Source organism: Rhineura floridana, chromosome 6 (assembly GCF_030035675.1).
Source record: "Rhineura floridana isolate rRhiFlo1 chromosome 6, rRhiFlo1.hap2, whole genome shotgun sequence".
In the NCBI taxonomy this organism is placed as follows: domain Eukaryota; kingdom Metazoa; phylum Chordata; class Lepidosauria; order Squamata; family Rhineuridae; genus Rhineura; species Rhineura floridana.
The window spans coordinates 85,964,802-85,991,616 of NC_084485.1; positions in this window are offsets into that span (position 1 = coordinate 85,964,802).

Genomic DNA, 26,815 nt, shown 5'->3' on the forward strand with positions numbered 1-26,815 from the left:
CTATGAATTGTTACTACAGGTCATTGGCAACCCACTCCACCGACCAGGGAGGAGTGGTCCCCTTGCCTCCTCCCCCAGTGGACACCCTTGTGTTGGGTGGCTGCTATTAACCCCCACACACACAAAATACATCCTAATCATGCTTCTTCTGTATCAGATGTAGTTTGGCCCTCAGTGTTAGATATGACTGATACAGATTCAGACTCAGGTCAGCCACATAAGCAAGCCGTCGCACTGCTTGTCTGCCTCATTTGCCTCCTCTGTGAAATGGGAACAACAATGGCATATCTCACAACATTGTTGAACGCGTGAACAAAATAATAACGTGTTATTAACAGTCTCCATTTCCAAGGCATAGTTTACTATAAACCAAAACAAGATTTAATATATTTTATACATAAGTGTGCATGTGCACACACACATACACACACACACAATATGCAGAGAATTCAGATGTTCTGCTCCCAGTCCCACAGCATCATTTTTGCAGAAGGTAATGGATCCAGAATTATCCTAGAAATCATGGTATCCTGTAGCTTGAAAATACCTAAACATGTAATATAAGCCATTGCCCTGCATTCATAGAAGACCAATAATTAAAGACTTATAAGGTGTAAGAGTCAGGAAGAGTGAATTATTGGAATGAGGAAGGGTGTGTGTGAAATCACCCTGTACTTACATCACAGCATCATAAAAAAAAAAAGGTTCGAACTGCAATTCCCAGGGTGATCATGAAATGAAAATGTCCTTCGATTACTGAGCGATTTAAGACATGATTATTTCATGTGCATGATATTAAGAAAATGACAGTTGAAAATTCATCATGAAAGAAATTAATACTTAAACATTTTAACAAAGACTCCCTTGTGGTTTTCCACCTCCCATTCTGACACTATAATGAGTTATTCTTTATTTCCCCCTCTCCTTTTTTTAAAAAAAATGGGAACAAAGATAATAAAAGGCACAATGAAAAATGCATCTAGAAAACAAATTCATAACTACAATTGCTTTTTTTTCCTTAAAGAAAAAGGCTGCAGCTTAGCTGAAAATATGTAAAACAGAAAAACAATTTAATATCCTTTGCTAGTGGGTAAGGGACTTTTTTCCCTCTCTCTGTGAAGTCAAGCCAGCTAGGGTTTGAATAATGACACCAAAATATTGCAGAAAACCAACAATTTAGATGATGTTCTCTCTCCCCCTCCCCTTTTTTTCTCCCTTTCAAACGCAATGTACTCTTAACTTACTGCATAACAGCAAGAATAAATCAAAGCAGCACTGCAAGTTTATAGCAGCTAAAAACAGATAAATGCTGGGTGTGATTTATTTTATTTTATTTAAATGGAATTTAGCCCCAGTGAGATTTAACGTTATGCACTTTGAATCCCCTTGCTGGCACTGGAGGATCTAACATCTTTTCTCTCCTCCCCACCCCTGTCAGAATCTGGGGAAGGGCCATAGCTCAGTAGTAGAGATTGTTGCAGTATCAGTCCCCAGCATCTCCAAGTAGAGCTGTGAGAGACCCATCTGATGTCCTGTAGCTACACTTCCTAGAGTGGTTTAACAATCAGTCCCTTTCCCCAGGGAACTCTGGGAATTGTGGCTCTGTGAGGAAAATGGTGGTCTCCTAACAGCTTTTAGCACCCTGAGCAAATTATACTTCCCAGGATTCTTTGGGGGAAGCCATCATTGTTTAAAGTGGTATAGTACTGCTTTAAATATATAGTGCAGATCCTATATTCATTGCCCTAGGCCTTGTATACCTTGTAGCCAAACTAGGCATGATACCCTTTGTGCAATTAGCAATTGTGTGAATGGTTTCATAAAGTAAATAGCAGATGTCACTGAGAACGTTCCTCCCAATGTGAGTAGCAGAGATACAGCCCCAATCCAGATTGGGACCACAGTGGAGGCAAAAGGGTTAAAAAAAACCTTACCCCAGCCAAGATCCCAACTTGATTTGTGTCCCTACACCTGCTATTGACTTTGTTACAGCTTATCTCAACCTGGTGCCCTCTTGATGTTTTGGACTACAGCTTCCATCCACTCCAGTCAGGAATGATGGACGATATAGTCCAAAACATCTGGAGGGCACCAGGCTAGGGAAGGTTGCTCCATAAAACTGCTAATTGAGCAAATGGTGTCACATCTAGTTTGGCCCTAAGAGACTAACGTTTCCTCTGCATCTCACTGTGATCTATTAAATCTCCTGAGAATAACTTTTGAATTATTCCATCAGTGCTCAAAACATAGCAGACAATATGGCCATACAGAAGAGAACACTCTGCACCTGCCCAAGAAGGCCTAAGCCTGAGATTCCTACAGAATAATCCATTGTAAATAATCCAAAGATGTCAGTCTCACTAACAAGAGGCAATGAGGCAAGAAGACTTTCTTCAAAGATGTATTAGTCTTACCAAACAAGGAATGTGAAAAGGGCCATAAATTCTGGCCCTTTTTCTTATTGTCAGTTGACAATAAGGAAACCAGGTAGGGAGGCACCTGGGCTGAGCCATTACATAATAAAGGAGTGAAACAATTACTAAAGGAAGATACAAAGACTGGAGAAAAGCTGAATGAATTGCATCAGTCTCCGCTATGGAAGATGTTGGGAAGACACCATGCCTGGTCTGTGGTATCTGAAGGAGCCATTTACAATATTAAGCTCCCTCTAAAAGTACTGTGTGTCAGCTTTTCCTCATTCTGGTTTATTCTAAGAGTGGCTATATATATAGTATACCATATACTATAGCCAGCATGGATTTTTTACATTCTGCCATGTTAAACTGAAAATAACCCCCATACCATTTCTGCTGCTTCCCATAAGCTCATTTCAAAACAAAATCTTACAAACCTTTAGCCCTGAACTCAGAAGCACTTGCTTAACAGCCCTCTTAGTTTTCATGGTGATACACAAAACACTCAGAGACAACTGTCAGTTTAAATTCCAAAACAAGAGTAAAAAAAATCCAGGCCCTTGTTGGACTTTTTTCTGTCAGTGGTCTCATAATTTGTTGATATTAATTAAAAATCAGCCATGTTCACAGAGTATCTGTGAACTTATTACTGGCCTTGCCTCATACTCTAACCTTCATCTTCTGCAGTTTAAATGTTATTATTTGGCTTTCCTGAGATTTCTATGAGGATCTTTTTCCACTCAGAAGAAACTCGCTTTCTGTAGATTCTGTTAAACAATTTAGATAATATGTGAGTACAAGCCTTATACTTTTAATGCTTTCTCTTCTCCTAATCTCCATGAACTGATGACAGTTGCAAAAGTCTCTCATCACTCGGGTGCTCTTTTTCCTCCAGTCCAGTTGTTTTTGATGTCTCAACTATCACTCAATTGATGGTTTATTTATCTCAAGCCTTCCCCTGCCCCACCACCACCTCCACTGTTATTTCCCCTGTGTTGATTGTAAGCTCCTTGTGATACTTTCTTTTGTGATGTACTGTTCTATAGCAATTCATTTTTGCAAAATATTTTCACACCAAACACACATGCCAGTTTATAAACATGTTTTTCTCCCCAGCTGAGAACTGGACCCAACACACACATATGCACAAAGCATTCCACTGCATCCACTGCTGGTAGAGATCCAGGTTTGACTGAGTCCTGGCCCTGTAGAAGATTTTGGGGACATTTATTTAAAAAAAATCTATTCAGTTCACATTCTGGTGGAGAGACTATTTGACTCCTGTCCTTCGAATGGTGGAAAAGCAAGCATGAAAGCAAGAAATGAAAAGATACATTCAGTACTGAAATCAGTTATTGTTTTCCAAGAATATTAATGGTGGGTGAGAGGGGGAGAGAGGGAGAATATATATTGGATTGTAGAGCCTTTCCTTAGTTTTTAAACCATTTATTACATCCTCATATTTCTTCAGGAGGCTCTGAACTTCCTTTCCATTCAGAAACCTGCTTAACATTAACCATTTATCTATTTACGAATATGTATTTATGAATATACAGACAAATTGGCCCTCAAAGTGGTTCACAAGTTTAAAAGAATAAAATATAAAATACAAAATTTGTATCAAAATGTCAAGAGTATAAAACCCAGAGAGCTACAACATTAAAGCCAACAAAAAATGTATGTTGTGGTGGTGATGAGTTAATTCAGCCCTAAAGTTTGACAAAATAAAAATGTGTTTACACGTTGCTGAAAGACTATCAAAGAAGAAACCAATCAGGTTTCCTAGGGGAGGAAGTTCCACAATCTGGATGCCACACATGAAAAGACCTTGCCCAGTTCCACCACCAACAGAATGTAAGAATATTGTATGTTCTCAGATGATTCTCTGCTATTTTGTTTTAAAAACGTGAAAACTGACATCATACCATGATGCCACCTCAAAGCTTATTAAGTGTAACTAAGCCCCCCTCCAGACATCCTCCTTATTGTACATTCATGATCATTTGTGCTCATGTTGGTCTCGGGGTTGTAAAGCATGATCCCACTTTCAATACTGTTTGTATCTGTTTGGGACAGTCACACTGCTTCATTTCCAGTCAGTGCATATCCCATAACTTCCTGCTGAACTCCTGTAACTTTTTATATCACAAGTATTCTGGTTTATTTTTGTTCAACTTTTGTTGCACTATAGCCCCTCCAGACAGCAACAGTTTGGAAGCATTGGGGAAACATTGCAGAGCAAACTAAAGCAGAATGGATTCACCCACTAATGCAATATTATTGTGTCAAGAACATGTTGCAGAACACAACTGCAATAACATACCAGTCAGCAGAAGCCCTAACAGCGCAATCCAAACCACTTTGCGACTGGCTGGGTTGGGCAGAGACATCCCTCCACCAGTCCTGGCAGCCATCTTCACTACACTGGCATGGAGCTCCTCCTGCTCACTGAATGGGTGGGTGGGTAGAAGTCCCACCAGCAAGATCCCTGCCAGGGGCAGCTGTCAGCAGAAAACCCTGGAATGGGGCTTTTTTGGGATGAGCCATTTGAGGATCTGCTAGATCCTGACCTGGCCACACTGTTGTCGTGTGACAGCATCAGGTCTGATCACTGCACCAGCTCCAGGCTGCACCAGTCCATAAAGCGCTGCCAGGAGGGGGTATGTAGATTGCTCCCTTGGCTGCATGGCCAGGAATGTGATGAAGCAATCACACAGCAGTTCCACCACATTCCAAACAACGGACAGAGTCCCTCAAACAACAGTCCTCAAGTCTCTGTGTGCCATTTTGATCAGGCAAATTAGCCCTGAATTTCTGTCTGAATCTGAATGTGAGGCAGCTGACAGACACTAGGGTGTGTGTGATTATTTTGTAACAGACTGATTATACAGTACTCTGTGTCAATTCCTAAACAGAGAGGGAATGGAACACAAATGATTAGGAAGGCCTGTCTGCACAGCCTTCCAATGGGATACCTATAGCCATCTCCAACCAATGGCTATAACAAGCCTTATGCCGCTTTCATGCCTCCTGATTGTACCTTGCCAGAGGGGCTTCTGCAGGTATAAAAATATTGGTTATACCTTACAGCAGCTCATGCTATTAGTACGGTTGTAGATGTAATATGATTTACGGGTGTTTTTTTATTTCCCACTGGCCTGCTATCAATATATTTATACCACAAGAGTGGCCAATAAATTTCTCTTATGAATCCTGTTACATGCCATTGACTATTTATCATTTTTATTATGAGGTCACCACTTAAAGGTGTAACATGATTTTATACCTAATTTGTGACCCTTTCCAAAATAATACATGGTCACTTCTGAACTATTCACCTCCTCCTCTGGCATTTGTCATTCTTCAAATTCTCTCTCTCCCCCACCCCCCACTAAACCAGATAGTCCAGCCTTCAGGTTCTTGGGAGTCCTCTTTCTCCAGCCATCTCTAGTGCAAAGAATAAAGATATTAGAACTAATGAGTCCCAATTGATTGTTTGTATTTAAGTCTGTAATGGCATCCAGAAAATTGTCAACTTTTGGACCTAGTTCACTATATCAGCAACCCAGAGGAGCAATGTTATGGCTTTTCCTAATATCGGTTCACACTTTCTGCTTCTTTCTCCGGTTCAATGCTAAAAATGACAGTCAAGGAAGGAGGTGATATTGCAATGATTTAAGTATACTCTTTCTTTTTCCTGAATTTGCACTGCCATGTCAATAAAAAGATGGGCACACTGGGAGAATTATGTGTATTCATGTACCATCAGTCTTCACTGATGGTGCCCATGCACAAATTACATTTTTCTACTACTGCCTCCATACGTGGGCAATGAAAAACACTACCCACATAAATGGGTTTTGATCAGGATACAATGTCTTTATTTAAAAAGAGCTACAATACAATGAATTAAGTCCCTTGAATAATATAAATTAGGGCAGGCTCATGTTCTAACATCCCTAAATTAGTGAGTGTACATGTGGCCGCAGGGAACCTAACCAACATAAATGCCATGTGGCCAGGCTATGTAATCAGCTTCCCACCCTAATGAGCCTATTGAGAAAAATCCTCAGGGGGATTACTCACACGTGCTTTTCCTGAAGAAGGTCCCAGCTTTATTCCTTAGTACTCTCCAGATCCTATGGACTCCAACTCCCATCAGCCCTGAAAATTAGCCATGCTGGCTGGGGCTGATGGGAGTTGGAATCCACAACATCTTGAGGACACCATGTTGGCTACCCCTGCCCTTTTTAAAAAGCAATCAGGTAGCAGGTACTATAAAAAGACCTCTGCTTGAGACTTTGGAGAGTCACTGCTGGAATTAAGAGTGATCTTGATAAAATGACTGATTTGCAAGCAATGTGTGGCAATGGGGAGGGATTTTATATGAACAAGTTACAACCTGACCCCACAACCTATATTCTGTTGTGCTGAGGATACTGATAATTGAAGTAATTAATACCAAAACCTAGCCTTGGAAATGAAGTGTGTCTGGTAATTCAAGGCAATTTTGTATAGGAACCTTTCTAATCATTTCTCTAAAATACAATGAAAAAAATTGTTTTCAAGATTTGCAATATAATGAAGAACTTCCATTGACATTCCTTAGAGAAGGGGCTGCCAATGTTGTGCCCTCCGGATAGTATTAGACTACAAATCCAGCCATCCCTGGCCATTGTCCATGTTAGCTGAAGCTGATGGGAGCAGCAGTCTACAACATCTGGATGGCATCACATTGGCTACCTTTTCCTTAGGGAAAGAGGCTCGACATACCAGGGCCTTTCTTGAGAAAACAACAGCCACTTATAATCACAACCTTTTGAGTGTTCAGAGCTCTTCATCAATATCAGTTATCCTCTCAGCATCTCTGTAGTATTAGCCAGTATTATCCCTATATTGCCAGTGAAGAACTGAAGCTTTGACCAAAGCCACCTAGTTTGAGCTACAATGTAAACCTGAGACTTTCTGATTCATGATGCTAGTAGCTCTCAAGATAAGTTGCCTATCAAGATCCTGGTACTAGTATAGTAGATGCCTTCGGTCAAGACTGAGGGGCAAAAAGTCATCTCCTGCCTACCTATGAGGCATCCTGTCATCCAGAAAATCCCTGCAGGCTGGCAAGAAAAGAAGAGACAAGGGTTTCCTGGAACAGCAGAGCGAATCCATTCTTGCTACCTAAGAAAATGAGCAAATTAATGGCACAAGATTATCCATCAAGCTTCTTAAAAAGAAAAATAATGCCAGAAAGTTCATTCTCTGTTTCTTCAGGAGCTACAGACTTTTTAATGGGTCCACAAGTCCTTAAAAATAATAAGTGACTATGGCCTTGTTTAAAGCCAGAAACAAGTTGACCAATTGCTGCTATGTTTTACTTCAGGGTATCCATCTTCTGCAGAAAGAGAGAGAAAAAGACCAGCCTATAATGGTGTGCCTGGCTTGAAAACTCCATTTTGGACCGTGGAGAGTCATATTTCAGAGAGTATTGATCAGACTGCAGTTTGTGTTTCCTTGCGTCCATGATCCTGTTTGCAGCCCTGTAAAATAATAATAGTACTCGTGTCAGTGAGGTAATTACCATTGATCTAACACACTGTGACAAATTTTTCAGTCATGCCACTTGATTCATACTTAAAGTTATGGCACTACTGACTACTCCTTAAATAATTGAAGGATGCCCTTTGTAAATCAGCAGGCTTTCCCCCCAAAAGCGGCAGTTTCTTCTTTGTTGAGAGCTCTTTACCTAGCTTCATCAGGGATTTGCAAATTAAACAGACTGGCATTTAGCATCATATGTAGCTTACGGGATGTGCTAATATCGTCTGAGCTGGCTTATCATATATGACAGTTTGCAAAACTTCAGGGGAGACCAGCTATCATGTTTCAGCTGCCTTGATTGCATAAAGAACAACTAAATGCAACAGAGATGCAGAAGGACTGTGAAAAATCTCACGTTTTGCTTGAGGTAAGACTGAATTCTCATGACCTCTTCTGTATTGAACACAAGACAGGCATGGGCCCTGGCTAAATGAAAAAGACTGATCACTTACAGCTTTTGTTTTCTTCCCAAGAATGATATCATGGGAGCAGTGCAAACCTGAAGCACAAGCAACCTGTTAACTCAAAAAGGATCACAGAAATAAGTAGATTCTTCTTTGCCTTGGAAATAGGGTGAAAAACAGACTGGGCTCCTGGACCTTCCAAAGGAAGAGGGAATTTCAGCAGGCAGAGCTTGAAATGCAAACCACACCTGTTAAAATAGTTGTTTCATAACTATTCAAGATGTAGGAGTCCTGTTCCATTTTTCATCTGGCCATGTTACCTGGAAAGGGGGGTGGGTAGAGAATATATATTTCTTGATTAGGGTGGGCAAGTGAAAAAGAGGGCAGAGCTTCTCAACCTGTAATAGGTGTGTAGAAGAAGGAATTCAGCAGGTATAACTTCTATGACCAGATGGCCACCCTCTTTCCAATGTTTAATTTCCAAAATGAAAAATGAAGAGCTTAAGGTACCTAGATATCATAGCTTTTGTCCAAGAAACCCTGCTTCCTAATCTTAAATGGGTGGAAAGGAAGCAACCATGGTTACTCAGTTAACAAGAAGAATGCTCTTGGCCCAGGCTTAGAGATCTCTTTTTTACTGGTTCATGGAATATTAATGCTAGAATGAATGAATGAATGAAAAAGCCAGCCAGCCCTAGCTCAGATTAGGCCATCTCTTATAAGAAAATATAGAGAGACAGATAAAATGTGTGAAATGCTATTTCTGTGTCCATTACCCCTTCACTCTCTCATATTAACCCATTCATATCTACACATTCTACTCATACACACCATACACATGCCATTCTCATGTGTACAATAATCACAATTATCTACCAGTATTTCAATAAGACTGACCTCCTTCTCAGGCACAGCACAATGCTCTATCTCCCCATAGGCTTTGTATGCTTACAGGGCTTTTTTTTTTAATTGAGCAGTTGGAATGTTCATAAAGCTTCCATAACAGCTCGGTAATTATGTTAGGAGCTAGGGAAGGCTTATTTAAATCAACCGAGAGCTTTCATGCCTAATCGTTGCTAGTCAAAAATTGATACCTGCACTCACGTCAGGTTGCTTCGCTTTTCTTTGTCCAAACTTTATTTTATTTAAGTGTTAAACTGGCCAAGACACTTCTTTCCAGAAAATATATACTTTCTCTGTGTTGTTTTATATCTCATTTGTTTTTCTGTAGGTTTGAACTAAATGCCCCCAAAACTTTGGCATCATACCACTTTTGCAACACCAAGGCATGGTGGTGGCAGTCATGCAGCCTGGTGCTGTTGGGTGCCATTTTCCCCACATGCTTTTCCCCATGTCACCAGAGTGAAGGCAGGAAGCATTTGTCATCACATAGTCAAATTTCATTGGCTACATGGCATTGTCATGGAGCCGAACCAGAGTGTAGTCAGGAAACACTAAAGAACACAATCACCAGTGCTTCATGGATCAAGAGCTAGTGGTAGTAGAAACTAGGAGAGGTGCTTCATGAAACCTTTCACACACACGCCTCCTAGAGCCTCTTCCTAGTCCAGGAATGAGGGACCTGTGGCCCTCTAGATGTTGTTGGACTTTGAATTCCATCAGCCCCAGGCAGCATGACCAATGGTCAGGAATGATGGGAACAGTGTCTGGACTAGTCAAAGATGTTCTATTGGTTCACCCCTTCCTCAGTAAATATATATTAAGTGCTGTAAAAGATTGTCCAGAGCTTGGGCTGAGCAATAAATATAAAAGAAATGAATAAGGCAAGAACTACTTAAGCCACCCAATCTAAGAGGTGAGTCTCTGTTGACTCCTCCTGCTCAGTGGCACCACTAGGGTCAGACTGCTGAGTGTATGCCTGAGGCCCTGCAGTGCTGGAGGGTCCCCAAATGATGCTGAACAGCAGTAGTCTCCATGACATCTTTCTTCTTTTGGGTCTTAAACTTTTCACACTGGGTGCACTGCTGCTGGAGAGAAGCTCCCAACAGTTGCACCGCACATCTTAAATTCCTCAGAGTGCCTCTGGGCCCCACGTGGGCCCAAAAGCACCCCGAGAACTGAAAAAAGGCATTGCTTTAGCAGTAGCATGCCCACTGTGAAAAGTTAAAAATTAAAAAAAATGAGGTTGTGGAGAGAGACTGCCACTGCCCCAACAGACTGGAAAGGAGGAGGAGTAGACAGCAACTGTGAAGGAAGAGGAGGCAGCTACGACACCAGGAGTAGGGAGGCGCTTTTGGAAACATCCAGCCCCCTACTCACCAGCATACTGAAGCTGGTGCAAAGGAATGATGTGGCACTGCAGTGAGCTGGACGACGTCAAACCCATTCTGTGCCTTGTTTTTCAGGATGGGAAGAGACAAGCCAGCCTAGTTCCGCGCAGTTGAACTGTGCACCCAGAGGAGGCGGCAGCCAGGACACCAGGAGGAGGGAAGAGGGTTTATGAACATCTAGCCCTTCAACTCCCAGAAACTGGGCCCATTCACCACCATTCCCATGACTGCTGAGCGTGGAAACAGAAGATGGATGAAGCAAGTTCTCTAGAAGCATTCCAGATTAGCTTTAGGCCTGGATATGGCAATGCTCACCCTGACTGATGATCTTTAGCAAGAGAGAGTAGGGATGAGCAAGAATTTCAAGCTGAACCTACCAAATTCACACTTTCCGAAACAAACTGAGAGCTGAAAGACAGCCATCCTTCGAAATTCAAATATATCTGAATTTTGAGATGGAGTTCGCCAACTGAGCAATGTGTACTAAAATGCATATATTAGGGGGGGAACGTGCACTAAATGAATATTATGAGTGAAAATAACATGCAGAATGCATTATATGATGAGAAACGGCTTGCAAAAATATGTATGTTAGTCAAAACTGCCTATAAAATGTGTTTATTAGGAGAAATTTGTACTAAAATGCTGGAGAATTTTCATGAGGATGTTTTTTTAAAAAAATTGCAAACTGCTGCAGAAATGTGAAGAACTGAATTTATGATTGGAAAAATGAGAACCTGAAAGAACTGACATTGATAGATCTTTCCATCCCTATGACAGAGACAAAGGGAATACTACCCTGTTGATTCCTGTCAGCCTGTCAGTGCTTTTAATATAATTGACTATGGTCTCCACCTGGAGCAACTCTGTGGGCTGGGTGTTGGGGGCATTATATTACAGGGGTCCCAGCCCTACTTACAGGGCCACTACCAGAGAGTTAGGGTGAACAGTCATTCAGATCCATGAAATATATGCTATGTGATGCCACAGGATTCTAGGCACCTATGGGAAGAAGGGGGGAAAGTCTTCCAGAGAGTGTCCTTGTCACCATAATGCCTCTGCCCTGCAACAAGGTAAATTTTGATGAAAGGAACAAACAGTTGGTCAGGAAGAAGATCCTGAGCTCATATTACCATTACCAGAGCTTGGAAGATTACTTTTAAAAAGTAATAAATTACAGTTACAGTTACATGGCCCCAAAAAAGTAGTAATTACCGTTACAATTACAACATAACTGATTACTTTCGAGTGTGTGTACCTGAAGTTAGGTGGCCTGGACAGAATAGGGATTCTGTTGGTGTATCGTCCACCCCGCTGCTCCACAGTCTCCCTACCTGAGCTAGCCGGGGTAGTCTCGGGGTTGGTATTGGAGTCCCCTCGGCTTGTGGTACTGGGTGACTTCAATATCCATGCTGAGACTGCTCTGTTGGGAGTGGCTCAGGACTTCATGGCCTCCATGACAACCATGGGTCTGTCCCAAGTAGTATCTGGCCCCACTCATATTGCTGGTCACACCCTTGACCTTGTTTTCTGTGCTAGTCGGTATGACGGTGATCTGGGTGTGGAAGAACTTGCGGTGGTTCCGTTGTCATGGACAGATCACTACCTAGTTGGGTTTAGACTCACTGGGACTCAGAGCCTCTGCAGGCGTGGGGGACCGATTAGAATGGTCCGTCCCAAGAGGCTGATGGATCCGGATGGCTTCTTGATGGCTCTTGGAGATTTCCCTGTTGCCTTGGCAGGCGATCCTGTCGAAGCCCTGGTTGATCTTTGGAATAGAGAAATGACCAGGGTGGTGGACACGATCGCTCCCGAGCGTCCCCTCTTTCAGAGTGGAGCCGAATCGGCTCCATGGTTCTCCAAGGAGCTGGTGGTGATGAAACGTGTCAGACGGCGACTAGAGTGACGTTGGCGGAAAAGTTGGAGCGAATCTGACTGATCTCGGGCTAGAGCCTACTTGAAGGCCTACTCCGAGGCAGTACAGGCTAAGAAGAAATCTTTCTTCTCGGCCTCCATTGCATCTGCTGGGAGCCGTCCAGCAGAACTGTTTCGAGTGGTTAGGGGGCTTTTAACTACTAGCCCCCGTGAAGGTAATTCTGACCACTCAGCAGTCCGCTGTCAAGAATTTGCACGGCACTTTGCAGACAAAGTCGCTCAGATTAGCTGTGATTTGGACGCTAAAATTGATACAGTCTCTGAGGATGTAACTTTGGCGCCTGTTTGTCCAATTAAAATGGATTATTTTCAACTTGTTTTACCCGAGGATGTGGACAAGATCCTTGGAGCAGCGCGCGCCACTATGTGTGTATTGGACCCTTGCCCTTCCTGGCTCATTAGAAGTACCAGAGGGGGACTGGTCGATTGGATCAGAGGAATAGTTAATGCCTCTCTACAACAAGGCAGAATTCCATCATGCTTAAAGGAGGCAGTTATAAGACCACTGCTGAAAAAGCCCTCCCTTGATCCCTCTTTATTGGGCAACTACCAGCCAGTCTCCAATATTCCATTTTTAAGTAAGATAGAACGTGTGGTGGTCACCCAACTCCAGAGATTCCTAGATGATACGGATTATCTAGATCCATTTCAATCTGGTTTCAGACCTGGCTATGGGACAGAGACGGCTTTGGTCGCCTTGGTGGATGACCTACGCAGAGAACTGGATGGGGGGAGTGTGTCTCTGCTGGTTCTACTGGACCTCTCAGCGGCTTTCGATACCATCGATCATGGTATCCTTCTGGGTCGCCTTGCCGAGATGGGACTTGGGGGCACTGTTTTACAGTGGCTCCAATCCTTGCTGGAGGATCGAACCCAGAAGGTGGTACTGGGGGACTCCTGCTCGACCCCTTGGCCATTGTCCTATGGGGTACCTCAGGGTTCTGTTTTGTCCCCCATGTTATTTAACATCTACATGAAACCGCTGGGAGAGGTTGTCCGGGGTTTTGGTGTTCGGTGCCATCAGTGTGCTGATGACACTCAACTCTATTTCTCTTTTCCACCTGAAGCCAAGGAAGCCGTACAGACCCTAAACCAGTGTCTGGCATCAGTGATGGACTGGATGAGGGTAAACAAGTTGAGATTAAATCCTGACAAAACAGAGGTACTCCTGGTCAGTCAGAGGGCAGATCTGGGAATAGGGGTTCAACCGGTACTGGATGGGGTCGCACTCCCCCTGGAGTCTCAGGTTCGCAGTTTGGGTGTACTCCTGGACTCAGCTTTGAATTTGGAGGCCCAGATTGCTGCAGTATCCAGGAGCGCATTTGCCCAATTAAAAGTGGTGCGCCAGCTGCGCCCATTCCTGGACCTACCTGATCTGACCAGGGTGATGCATGCCTTGGTCACATCCCGCTTAGACTATTGTAATGCGGTCTACGTGGGGCTGCCTTTGAAGACTGTTCGGAAACTTAAATTGGTACAAAGAGCTGCAGCCAGAGTACTAACTGGGGCTGGTTACAGGGACCATACAACTCCCCTGCTACAACAGCTCCACTGGCTGCCAATTTGTTTCCGGTCACAATTCAAAGTGCTGGTTTTGACCTACAAAGCCCTATATGGCTCAGGTCCAGACTATTTGACAGATCGCATCTCCCTACATGAACCTGCCCGGGACTTGAGATCTTTAGGTGAGGCCCTTCTTGTGTTCCCTACACCTTCGCAAGCACATTTGACGCGGACACGAGATAGGGCCTTTTCAGTGGTCGCCCCTAGGTTGTGGAACTCCCTCCCGAGTGAGGTATGATCAGCTCCCTCCTTGCCGTCTTTTCGGCGACAAGTAAAGACTGTTTTATTTCAGCGGGTATTTGGGACAGAGAACGACCAGGATTAATGTCTTATAGGCTTGGTGATCATATTATATGATTATTATTTGAAATTGTTCGCTGTTTTAACTTTTATCTTACAGTTTTTAATTTTCCCTTATAGTTTAATTCTTTTTAAATAATATACTCTGTATGTTTTAATGATGTTGTTTTTAGTTGTAAGCCGCTCTGAGTCCTATTGGAAAAGGGCGGGGTAAAAATAAAGTTTTATTATTATTATTATTATTATTATTACTTTACTTTTACTCAAAAGTAATTGCTACTATTACATTTCAGTTACTTCTTTTAAAAAACACCTACAAGGTGCTGACCTTGACTGCTGCACATCTAAGTAGCCTAAAACAACATTAAAAATAACACACACAGAGGGTAGTAGAATAATTTTTTTTATCCGTAAGATTAACAGAATGGCATAACAGAATCTCACATCCCCTCACCCCACCCCAGCAATGATTATACCCCAACACACATTTTTTTTGTATATATATATTGCTTCCAGCTCTTTTCTCCTTCCACTCCTGTCAATTTTTAAACCATTGTTTTTTCCACCCCGCCTCGCTCTCCACCTCCTCCCTCGTTGCCTCCTAAGCACCCATAGAGCATGAAGGAAGAACAACGCTGCACAGAAGCCCAGTTTGAAGGACATGATTGTTATTCACAAATCAGAGGAGCAGAAGACTTCCCCTGCTCCCCCCCAAGTAATGTGCAAAAGTAATGCTGGAAACATTACAATTACTCCTCAAAAGTAATGAAGTTACTACTCGTTCTATTACCAGCAAAATGTAATGAAGTTACCCACTCATTACTCAAAAAAGTAATAAATTACAAGTAATTCATTACTTGTAACTAGTTACTTCCAAGCTCTGACCGTTACAATCTAAGTCAGCAAAGAGCTTTCATGACCATAATGCTTGTCTCAAACTGAAGGTGAGCATTATGAACCACTGGAGTACATATTCCGAGCCTGGAAATTATGAACCTTGGTGGCATTACTAATTATAAAACAGATTCCTAGATTGAGGGGAAGTACAAATTTAAACACTAGCTGGCCTCACTCTCCACACTGAGAAGTTTGCAGACAATTTGTAGGTGTTCCTCCTGGTCTGTAGCTTCTTCAACATATCTTGGCAATCTGGGGTTTCAAGAGCCACTGCTGCACTCCCAGTGCCAATCCCTTTTATGTCCCAAGCTTCCTCACAAACTCTTCACTGAAAGTAGGAGCCTCTGCCGGTCTACTAAATTTCACTGATGCATCTGGCTACTTGAAAACAGGAATTCTGAAAGGGGTCATAACCTTTTTTATATATATACAACAAGCAATACAACAGATTTTTTAAATTATTTATCCAGTAATGCAAGAGGGTGTTTTTCAAGAAGATGTTATATCATAGCATAATAGCCTTTTTTGCAGAACAAATTAAATTAACTGCCCTCCTCAGAAATCTCTAGAACCTCTGTATTGTTGGAATGTGAAAAGCAAAGACCCCAGTTCTAAGGTTCATTGAATGATGCATAAAGGATTTGCTATTGTGGGCATTTTCGTACCTGCTTGAGGTGATCACAGAACAAATACAAAAGCATCTTTAAAAGAGTTTACTAAATAAGTCTGGGATTGAACAGGCAGTGTATTCAGGGGTCAAATTTAATTCCTTCCCCGCTTTTGTATTCAGATTAAAGGCCAAGGTGGATTTGCGGAAGCCAGGAGCTCCTCTGTTAATGCTGCTTTTGCACTTAACCTGCAATTTACCTGTCAGGAGCCAACACTTTAAAGAAGAGCTAAGCTCTTACCACTTCCAAACAATTTACCTTGCATCTGAATGAATGTCCTTTGGCTCCATGATGATTACAAGAGCTCTCTGCCACGGAGGGAAACCCTGTATCAGAACTCAATTTTGCTGAAATAAGAACCAATTTCAGACAAATCAACTACTGTGAGACAAAGATGAAAATAAAATAAAAATCAGCTTCACGGCAATGAAATTCACCCTTCACTCAACACACTGATATTTGAAATGTCTTGTGAAATTCTAGGTTCCCAAGCAAGTGATTTATTAAGGGGCCTGTCGGTACTGATATTAAACTTTTCCCTAGTGGTGGTCCCATGTTAAATTTTATCATTAAAACCAATTACTGAGCTATCAAAAACCTGCTGTAATTCTGTCTAATGACCTCATTTCCCTAAGTGAACCCATGCCACTGGGTGGACGTTTTCCTGATTTGGTTTGGGCCTCTCAGTAGGCTGTAGAACCTTAGCAGAGAGAGAGAGAGGGAGAGAGAGAGAGGAAAATCAATGTCTGTGGAGATGACAAGGCATGAGGCCAGTAGCTGGGGACCTCGAAAACAATCCAATATACCATTTCCTATCCAGTCTATTAGCTTCCCTAGTCAGCCTAGGCTCTAAGTTTTGATTGAAGGCTGGGCTGAGACCAGATAGACGCAAAAAGAGGCCAAGGCAGTATGGTTCCTAAACACGCCTGCTTTATAGCTTGCTGGAATCAGTCATAAAAGGAGGTGTATATAAAAATGGATTATTGCATTAAAAGTTTAACATGCTTCCTTCCTCTTTCTGCCTCTCACCCATCCCTCTCCTTTTCCAGCTTCCCCTGTTCTGGTTAAGGTAAAATGTGGATGAAAGAAGAGGGGGAACCAGAGCAGGAAAGGTGTCCCCACTCCCTCCACATGCACCTTTGCATGCACACCCCCACCCTGTGCTACTTCTACTTGCCATGAAATCATTTCGTAAATACAAAAGAGGCCCCTCGGGCTATTGGTGCCCAGACACTCATTTTTGGAGTGGATAATTGACTTCTTTCAGTTGATAATTCATAGCTTGCATATGCGGGCTAATACATCAGCGCCCAGAGACTTCTGAAGAGCCCGGAGCAGAAACAGAAAGGGCGAGTGGAGAGAGGAGAGGGGGAAAAAATTCAGATGATAGATGAGTGCATTACAGCTTTATGAATGAATTATGTCCCACAAATACCTTGAGCAGGAAAGTCCATCGGCCTCTATCTATACTAATCTGGGAGGAATTATGACGATTTTCACATTAAAAGTAAGGGGGGGAGAGAAGAAAGGAGCTAGGAATTAATTGAGCAATTGGGCCATTAAAAATGTATGCCCTAGCATTTTGGTGTCCATTCTGTCATTCATCATACGATAGGAAGCTTCTGTCATTTGAAGGTTTTTTTTAAAATGCAGGTTCCTCTCGTATAAAAATCAGTTGGGATTATTTTGGCAAGACAAAGTCTTTTTTATATATGGGAGGTCTGGGTTTCTTTATATTCATGCTGGTGTTTTCTTTGTGTGACAGAACAGATCAGATTCCCCAACCGCTAGCTTAAAAAATCGGCATTGTGACTTCGCAACAAAAAGAAAATGAAATCAACCTAAGACATCTTTCTCCCAACCTCATTCCATTTTGTACACATTTTCCCCATAAAAATAGGGGATGTATAACGTAACAGAAACTTTAATTTCAAAGTTTTATTGGCAAACATACGTACATTAAAGAAGTAAAAATCCTTGGAAAGATATTGACATAATCTCACATATTACAGAAAGAAAATGCAAGGACATCAATACTGGCCTAATTGCAGGATTCCCCCCGCCAAAACAATAATAATAAATAACACTTTGAAGACTGATACGTGTAAATAAACACACACAGTTTTTTGCCATTTCTTTTTTAGAAACTGACCCCACAAAACTGGCTTTTTAGCTTCCTCCAGTCTAAAAAGCAGTTTGAGAGTTGAACACAGGAGCAGTTTAAATTAGAGAAGCTCAATGGGAGATGACATCTCTTCCTTTAAGCTACTCTAAAGTGTCCCACAAATTTTTAATAAACTTTTGTGTGGTAGTGTTTATAAAGCACTTTGGAAGTTCTGAAGAAGCATCTTCTGGAAAGGAAACTCTTTCCCAGGCTGGGAAGATCAAGTGGATCAGGGTCTTGTCTGACTCCCTTGTACAGTGTCCCTGGAGTGTGTCAGTCCCATGAAGGTCATGAAGGGCATCACACTGAATGTGCATGTACTCTTAGAATGCCAGTGATTAATACAAAATATTGATCTTTAATATGAGCAAATATTTATGTTATAAAGGCATGAACGTAAGTTTAATTCCTGAACAGGTCAATTCTAAATATAAATAATATAGTATGTTTCACAGTCCAGTTTGGTCAACTTGTCCTGATTTAATCTTACTTGATGCAATTAAAGTGAAATCTGTTGGAATTCAAACATGTTACCATGGCTTAACTGGCTTCCAGATTTCTTGCTTGTAAAGTATTAGAAAGGTGCAATCCTAAGCATGTTTACTCAGAAGTAAGTCCCACAGAGTTCAAAGGGAGTTACTCCCTACTAGTAATTGCCGCCTCAGATGTATTTTCAAGCTTTATGAATGAGCATTTTAAATTTTTTGGTATGTTTCTTGTGCAAATGAAGCAATGCTGAGAATGAAATTATTGCCATTAGTACATTAAATAAATAATGCCAAATCACTGCTGAAAAGTACCAAAGATGGATTCAAAGTTAAAATGCCATTTAAGAAACTGCATTTCTGGCTGATTTCCACCTGGCCTGGAAGGGCGGGGCCCTGTCTCTCTCCAGCTACAAAAGCAGCAACTGCTGAAGGGGCCAGAGACCATCTACCTGTGTGAGTTTCTGCAAGACCTGCACCCTGCATTTCTGGCTGATTTCCACCTGGCTTGGAAGGGCAGGGCCCTGTCTCTCTCTAGCTACAAAAGCAGCAACTGCTGAAGGGGCCAAAGACCGTGTGTGTGTATGTGTGCGTGAACCTGCTGCTCGGGATGTCTATAGACTACTGGGGTTAGTTGTTTTTTAGTTGTTTTGGGGGTCAAGATTTAATTTTGGAGATTCATTTTTGCTGTTATTTGGACTATAGCATATTTTTGTTAAACACTGTTGTGAAGTGTGTGGGGATTGTTTAATTGTATATTTATTGAGATGTTCTCATTAGTTTGTTGTTTATTATTATTGTTTGGCTACTTATATACTCTGTATATTTATATGTTAAAAATAAAAATGCTACTTATTTGCTGGGAAATTGAAGATTTTTATCTAGGCCTTTTTATAAAGTGTTTGGTTCTCTTATTGTGACACATTTAAATGTTTTTTCTTTTCTTTTAATAATGTTATTTGTTATTTAATTTTGAGAATAGCATTATTGTATTTATGCTTTATGATGTGTTATATTCATGTTTTTGTAAGCCGCCTTGAGGGCCTTTTGGCCATAAGGCGGGATATAAATTTAATAAATCAATATATAAATAAATAAATAAAAATAAATTAAGCCCTCAGTCTTCTAGCTCAGAAATTATTTTTCACACAAACAAATTCTGATAATTTTAACTTGAACTAATATATAGATATTAAAATGTCCAGTATCAGGCAAAGAACAAGAGAAAATAAATTACTTCAAAGTACATTTGCCCCCCACATGTCCTGAATATTAAAATGCAATTTAAAGTTGAGGGGTGCACGGGTGGGAGAGAGAGAGAGACTGAGATTTCCATGATTTCCAAGAGAGCTGGATGGGTGGAGTCTCTTCACTATGTTGGTAGCAATGGATTGGACTTCAAGTGTCCCGGAAGACTAGAAGCTCGTGCTACAAAAGGGCATATCAAGAGCAACCCAGTCATATCAAAGAATAATCATGTGTCACTTTTCTAGAAAGTATCTTGCATCCTCTTCTGCCATTTCCCATCATATAGGAGCCACGAAAGCTGGAGGTGTTTGCAACTCTTCAGAGCTAGCATGAAAATAAAACTGTTCTGGGTATATGATTGACGTTTTGCATACTTAAATACATAAACAAAGCCAGGTACTAAATGCTTTCCTTACTTGGAGTCTGGACCAGACTGAAGAGTTGTCGAAAGGGCAGTGGAACTACAAATGGAGAAGGGCCTTAACTAAGTCATTTATATTGAGGCAACGATGAACAAACTTGCATAGGCTTGCCCTGTGAGGCCCTCAAATCCAAGACTGGAAAACAGAGCTGTCACCTAATCAAATAAATCTTCGCTGATTAATCTTACAAATTTTAGTCGATTAGTTAATTAAATTGAAATAAATAAAATGCATAGTTCTGAAGCGAAAGGCAGCATGCATACTTCCTTTGTTTTAACAGAGCTACAATTCCAGTGGTTTAATAGTCAGTCCCTCTTCCTGGGAACTCTGAAGAATTATAGCTCTGTAGGGGTCTGCTAACAACTTTCAGCAACCTTCACAATCTACACTTCCCGGGATCCTTTGGGGAAAGCCATGACTGTTTCATAATAGTGGAATAAATGTACAGTGTGAATGTGGTCCTTGAGTCTATGTAGAAAGTTGCCTGCTGTAGAAAGGTAAAATTTACATCTGTTGCTCTGTCCACTTTTGCCTCTGGCCCTGCCTCTGGCCCTTGGAAAGTTGCCCAGAAAGGAATGTGGCCCTTGGTCTGAAAAAAGTTTCCTACCCATGAAACCAAGGTCTGTCCTCAGACATCCCTTATCAAAATAGGGCTGTTCTTAGTACAGAAGGACGCATGATCACCCTTCTGACTTGCTACATTGTGAACTGCTTTGTGAAGGCTTGAGCCTTGAAAAATGGCATATACAGAAGATCATACGCACAGCATGTATCGTCTTGCCTAGTCAAGCCAAAATATTTCAGTTTTCATTGTCATGCATAGCAGACTTAGATTGCCATTCTGTACACCTGGGGTCTCCAACACAGTGCCTGTAGGCACCATGGCAGCTGGGAACATCCCCCTAGGTATCCCTCAGGGCCTCCTACCAGACCCAATTTTTATTTTTATTTTTTACAATTCTTTTGCCAAGATTGGTTACACCACCATCACTTCGACCTTTTAAACCTTGGAATGGCTGGGCTGGCTAGAAAGATATGTATGTACAGATGGTTCCAGAAACATTCTTCATAGGAAGAGAAAAGGAATGGGGTCGGGTGGGGTGGAGAGAAGGCAGCTAGAGGCCTTTGCTGGGCCTTCTGGCCTTCTTCTGAATCTCTGCAGGAAAGAAGAGACTCTGCCAGCGTTGGTAAATTTGGGAGATGAAGGAGTGACTGGGAGGTATTTCCCTGGATATTTTTTGTCTACTTTGCTTGTTTGGGGATGAGCTATTTTCCCTGTATTTTTGCTGGATGTTGCAGGGTGGGGATTGCCTAAATTTTATTTATTTTATTATTTTATTTATTTAAAAAATTATACCCCACATTTCATAACATCTGGGTCCAGCAGTATAGTGGCAAATTCTTCATGTTAGTCATAGTCATGCCCCTCCCCTTTTTTGCTGTGTGGTTGAGAATAAGATCCTTGCTAATGCCTTCTCCCACAATAGACATCCCTTAGAGCCAATAAGCATGAAAGGGGAGAGTGTTAGCCACTGAGAAGACTCTTCTCAGTGGCTGACTCATCTGCTTTCACTTTGATTGGCTCCAGTCAGCTGGAAAGGTTAAGGAAGTATGTTAGAAGATTCTTCTCAGTGACTAACACACTCCCCTTTCATGCTAATTGGCTTGTAAGATGCTGGAGACAGAGGGACCCTGCTGGGACCCTGCTCCTAAAAAAGTAAAGGGTCTAAGACCCCCAAGATCCTGGACAACTACACCTCTCTCTATGTCTCAAAGCTTACAAAAATTAAAACATACAATATTCATAATTTAAAACTTAATTTAAACCTTGGAGAATAAAACAGTGCTTCCCAAACTTTTTCTCCCTTTGGACCACTTGAAAACTGCTGAGGATCTTGACGGATGACTGAATGATTTTTCTGCTTGTTGTAGCAAATGTAATGCACTTTTCAAATTGTATTTGCTTCTTTTATCTCTTATATATTGTATTTTATTTATTTCTAAAATTATTTATATTCTCGCAAAACATCAGGGCGGTTTGCAGCAACATAAAAACATTTAAAAGCAATACAGTTAAAACTGCTTTAAAAGCAGGACAATTTCAATTCCACAGAATTCAAAGCATAATACAATACAATATAAGAAATATAAGAAGCAATAAAATGCAATTAAAAGTCAATATGACTATTTAATCATGCAGACTTGACAAGAAAAATCACACTGGCTGACCTTGGGTTATATTTGTACCCCAATGAGATTTCCAATGGAAGATTGGGGTAACTTTGTCCTCCAGGGGCCATTTTTGCCTGTGTTGTCAACACAAGTGTGTTAGACAATATCAAAGTACTTTGAGCCAAGAAACATTTATTCAGAGTTGGCAGAATTTTTCTGAATGGTATACATTGGCCTCTTCTCCATGCAAACTGAGTAAACACAATTTGTGGGGTATTTTTGGACCCCAGTGGTTTTGTGTTTCCAGAAGGAAAACGGTAAGTGGAAACTGGCTGAAATTTGGGTAGGTTGTACGAGTGACACTTTGTGATAATGGCCTAGAAGGAAAACTGTGTAGGTCTACTCATGTGTAAATGACACAATGAAAAGTGCACCTGAGGCAGAAATTTGCCCTAGGGGCTTTTTGCTGGGGTAGTTTTGGACCCCAGTGGTTTTTGTTTGTTTGTTTCCTGAAGTGGTAACTGGCTGAAATTTGGGGGTGTTGTACAGGTTAAAATTTGTGACAATATCCTAGAATTACACCCCTGTATGTCTATTTATATGTAAATTACACAATAAATGTGCACCTGTGATCCCTGCATAATTAACTAATTAGTTAATTAATTTTGGTGTCTGCCTATGTCATTCCTTAGATTTCCAAATGTACTCCTAGGCTCAGCAAGTTTGGGGGGGGGGGCTGCTATATACTCATACCTTGTGGGAGGAAATCCCATTGTACTCTGTGAGGCTTATGTCTGAGCATGCATGGATAGGATTGCACTGTTCATGTTTTCCCACTTCCTTCTGAACATTCCTGCTCCTTCCATGTTCCTCTGAAAACTTCTCCTTCCACTTCTGCCCCTCCCCATCAATATCTTCAACTTCAAATATGATATGACATTAAAATTGATGCCAGATGTAGAAATGTGAAGCCAAATATACCCAGTTTTTAATTCATTCATTTAAAATACTTGAGGTTTTGTCTGCAAAACTAATACATTCTCAAATTCCTGTTGAAACACACTCATGCCCCTCCCTGCAAAAACATGCTAAAAACCTCAACAGCATCATGCCTTTAAGTGAGCTTTTGCCTAGCAGCTGAGCTTCAAATAACTGCTTAGGCACCCACAAGGACTTGTGCATGTCCAGTAGAGATTTTAATGTGTTTTCTTTGAATGATGCATCCCCAGTCCAAATGCCATCTCACAAACTACTTGTAAAACTCTCTGGAGTTTTAAAAGCCCCTCTGTTATGGGGGCGTGGCTGGGTGAGGCAAATTCTGTTCAAGAAACTTGTCCAAATTTCTCCTGAATATGTAGAACTATTTTTTTAGTTCCTTTTTGCATTCTGCTCACCATTTCTAAAAGTGTTCCTATGATATCCCAAAATGTCATGACCTCCCATTTTTTGTTAAAGAGATTTATATTAGGATGCTGAGTGATGCTTGAGAACATTTCTATCTCCAAAAAACTTGATATACAAACCATTAAACATAAATCTCTCAGCTTGCATTCCTACACCCATTTACCTGGGAGTCAGCCCCATTGAACTTAATGGAACTTACTTCTGAATAGACATGTGTAAGATCAAGCTATTATTCACTTTAAACTATTTTCATAATGGAACATGCCTGAAGCTTTTGGAATGGGGCAGGCTAGAATTCCAAGCAAGCAAACAAATAAGAGTATTTTAGAGCAGAATAAAAGATGCATAAGAAACTAAATATTCTGTTAATTCTATTAATTGGCTCTCATGAATTTTGCAAATTGGAGACCCAGGTTCAAATTTCTGTTCCTGCCCCACTCTCTGTCTGCAAATGCTGTGGGTTGGTTGCTTATCCAACAGGGAATATAATTTGTATTCACACTGAAACAACCTCAGTGCTTCAGGAAGACAAAACTACAACATCTCAAGGAAGAAAACTTTCTGATCAGGCTATGCAGAAAAAGAAGATGCAGGCAGATGTTTGGCACCTGAATATTTTGCAGATTTTGTGAACTTAAACACCAGCATTGCCATCTAGTGATTATTTATGTATTGCGATGCAAAAAGAAGACTCGGAAGATATTCAGATATTTCTCATTCTGTGAGAAATGTAGACCTATGGTGACAAGAAACATCTGGGGTTTTTTTCTTCAACTAGTAGATTAATACTTATGACTATTGGCTAGGGACCGGACATTTTGTGATGCATTTACTGTATTGATACAACAATGGATTAGGTGATAGGATAGCATTAGGTGAGTATGAAATTATTCACACAACCGTTGTCAGCTGGATGTTGAAGTTGCTGCATCACTTTATGGGGGGGGGCAGATTGAGCTGTTTTGTGGAAGAGCCAGTCCTCAGGTTGCCAGCTAGCCTGCCCCAGTCTAAATCATTGGTTACCAAACTATTGGACTTGGATAACTGCTGGTCTGCAAGGTCAAGGGATGTTATCCATACCTAGACTGTAAAGCAATATTTCCCCCTCCTCTTTTCATTTCTTCTGAAGGAGGTGGAGAAAAATAAATTGTCTAGTGTTGCTACTCAGATCTTCTAAATAAAACTGCCCAATCATGCATAATATTTAATTATGGGCAGGGGAGAGGATCCACTCCTAAAACTTCCGTGGATGGTCTAAATGTAAATGTACTGCCTTCAAGTCGATTCCGACTTATGTTTATCCTATCTCAAAATCGGTGACACCAGCTGCAAGGGATATTTCATTTCATGTGAATCAGCGCCCTCTGCTGACTATACCTCTTTTAGCAGTGTGACAGAAATAAAAACTGAAATAGCTCTATATGGAATCCTAATGTCCCGAGTTTTGCAATTTCACAACCATCCAGACAAATTCTTTATACAAATTTTAAATGATTATCTGCCCTCCTCTGTCCCAAAGGCCCACCTATGCAACACATGTGGCTATGTGCCAAAATCAGAGAGCAGGTTCACCACAGAAAGTTGCCTGTGGGGCAAAAAGTTCCATAGATGACTCAAGAAAATGAGCCAGGCAAGTCTCCTGAGGATGAATTCTCTATTCGCACAGATACTCAGCTCACCCTGGACTCTACTTTTCTAAAGTACAATTTCCATGCTCATAGCAAGCACATTTCACTTTTTCCATTAAGAGTAAGATACACAACAAGCTGGGGGGGGGAAGCAAAGGAAACAATTTTGGTTCATAAGAAACATTCCAAAATCCTTCATTAGGACCAAGCAAAATAACACAAAATAATAAGAAATAGTTGAGGGCAACAAGGATGACTGGAAACAATATGTGGAGAGACCGAAAGAACTGGGCATGTTTAGCCTTGAGAAGAGAAGACTGCGGGGAAATATGATAGCACTCTTCAAGTACTTGAATGGTTGTCACACAGAGGAGGTCCAAAATCTCTTCTCGATTGTCCCAGAGTGCAGGGCGCGGAATAATGAGCTCAAGTTACAGGAAGCCAGATTTTGGCTGCACATCAGGAAAACCTTCCTAACTTTTAGAGCTGTATGACAATGAAACTAATTCCCTAGGGAGGTGGTGGGCTGTCCAACACTGAAGGCATTCAAGAGGCAGCTGGACAGCCACCTGTCCAGTATGCTTTAAGCTGGATTCCTGCACTGAGCAGGGGTTGGATTCGATGGCCTTATAGGGCCCTTCCAACTCTGCTCTTCTATGATTCTATGAATGCACACCACTCAGCCACTTCTTAGTTACTTTAAGGTAAGAAAGAGCAAGAGATAAATCCCCCCTCCACTCCCCAGGAATGATGGAGAAAAGTAAATCCCTCTTACTTCCCCAACAAAAAGCCTTTGGGCTTATTTGGCTGCAATTTGGAAGATTTAATCCATTCTGGAGGGGCTCCTGTGCCTTTAAATTTCTTCCATTGTGGTCAAAAGGAGAAACAGTTATAGCCATTTTTAGATTCCTCATTACAGTGAGTGAACACAGAAAACAAGCTTTCATTTGATACAGAGGAACCTGGAATCCAGATTACAGACTGAAGTGGAGAGAGCACAGAGAGACTCAGAAACAGAATGTTTAAAATGTACAGACACAAGGCGAATCTTGGGGCCATGCACACCCCTAGTCTACACTAGCCCTTCCCAACCTGGTGCTGATGGGAGTTGCAGTCCAAAACATCTGGAGGACACCAGTTTGAGGGAGATTGGTGTACTAATTGATAAGGTGACAAATCAGCTGGTTGAATGAAAGAAATAGATTCATACTAGTGTGGAGATTAG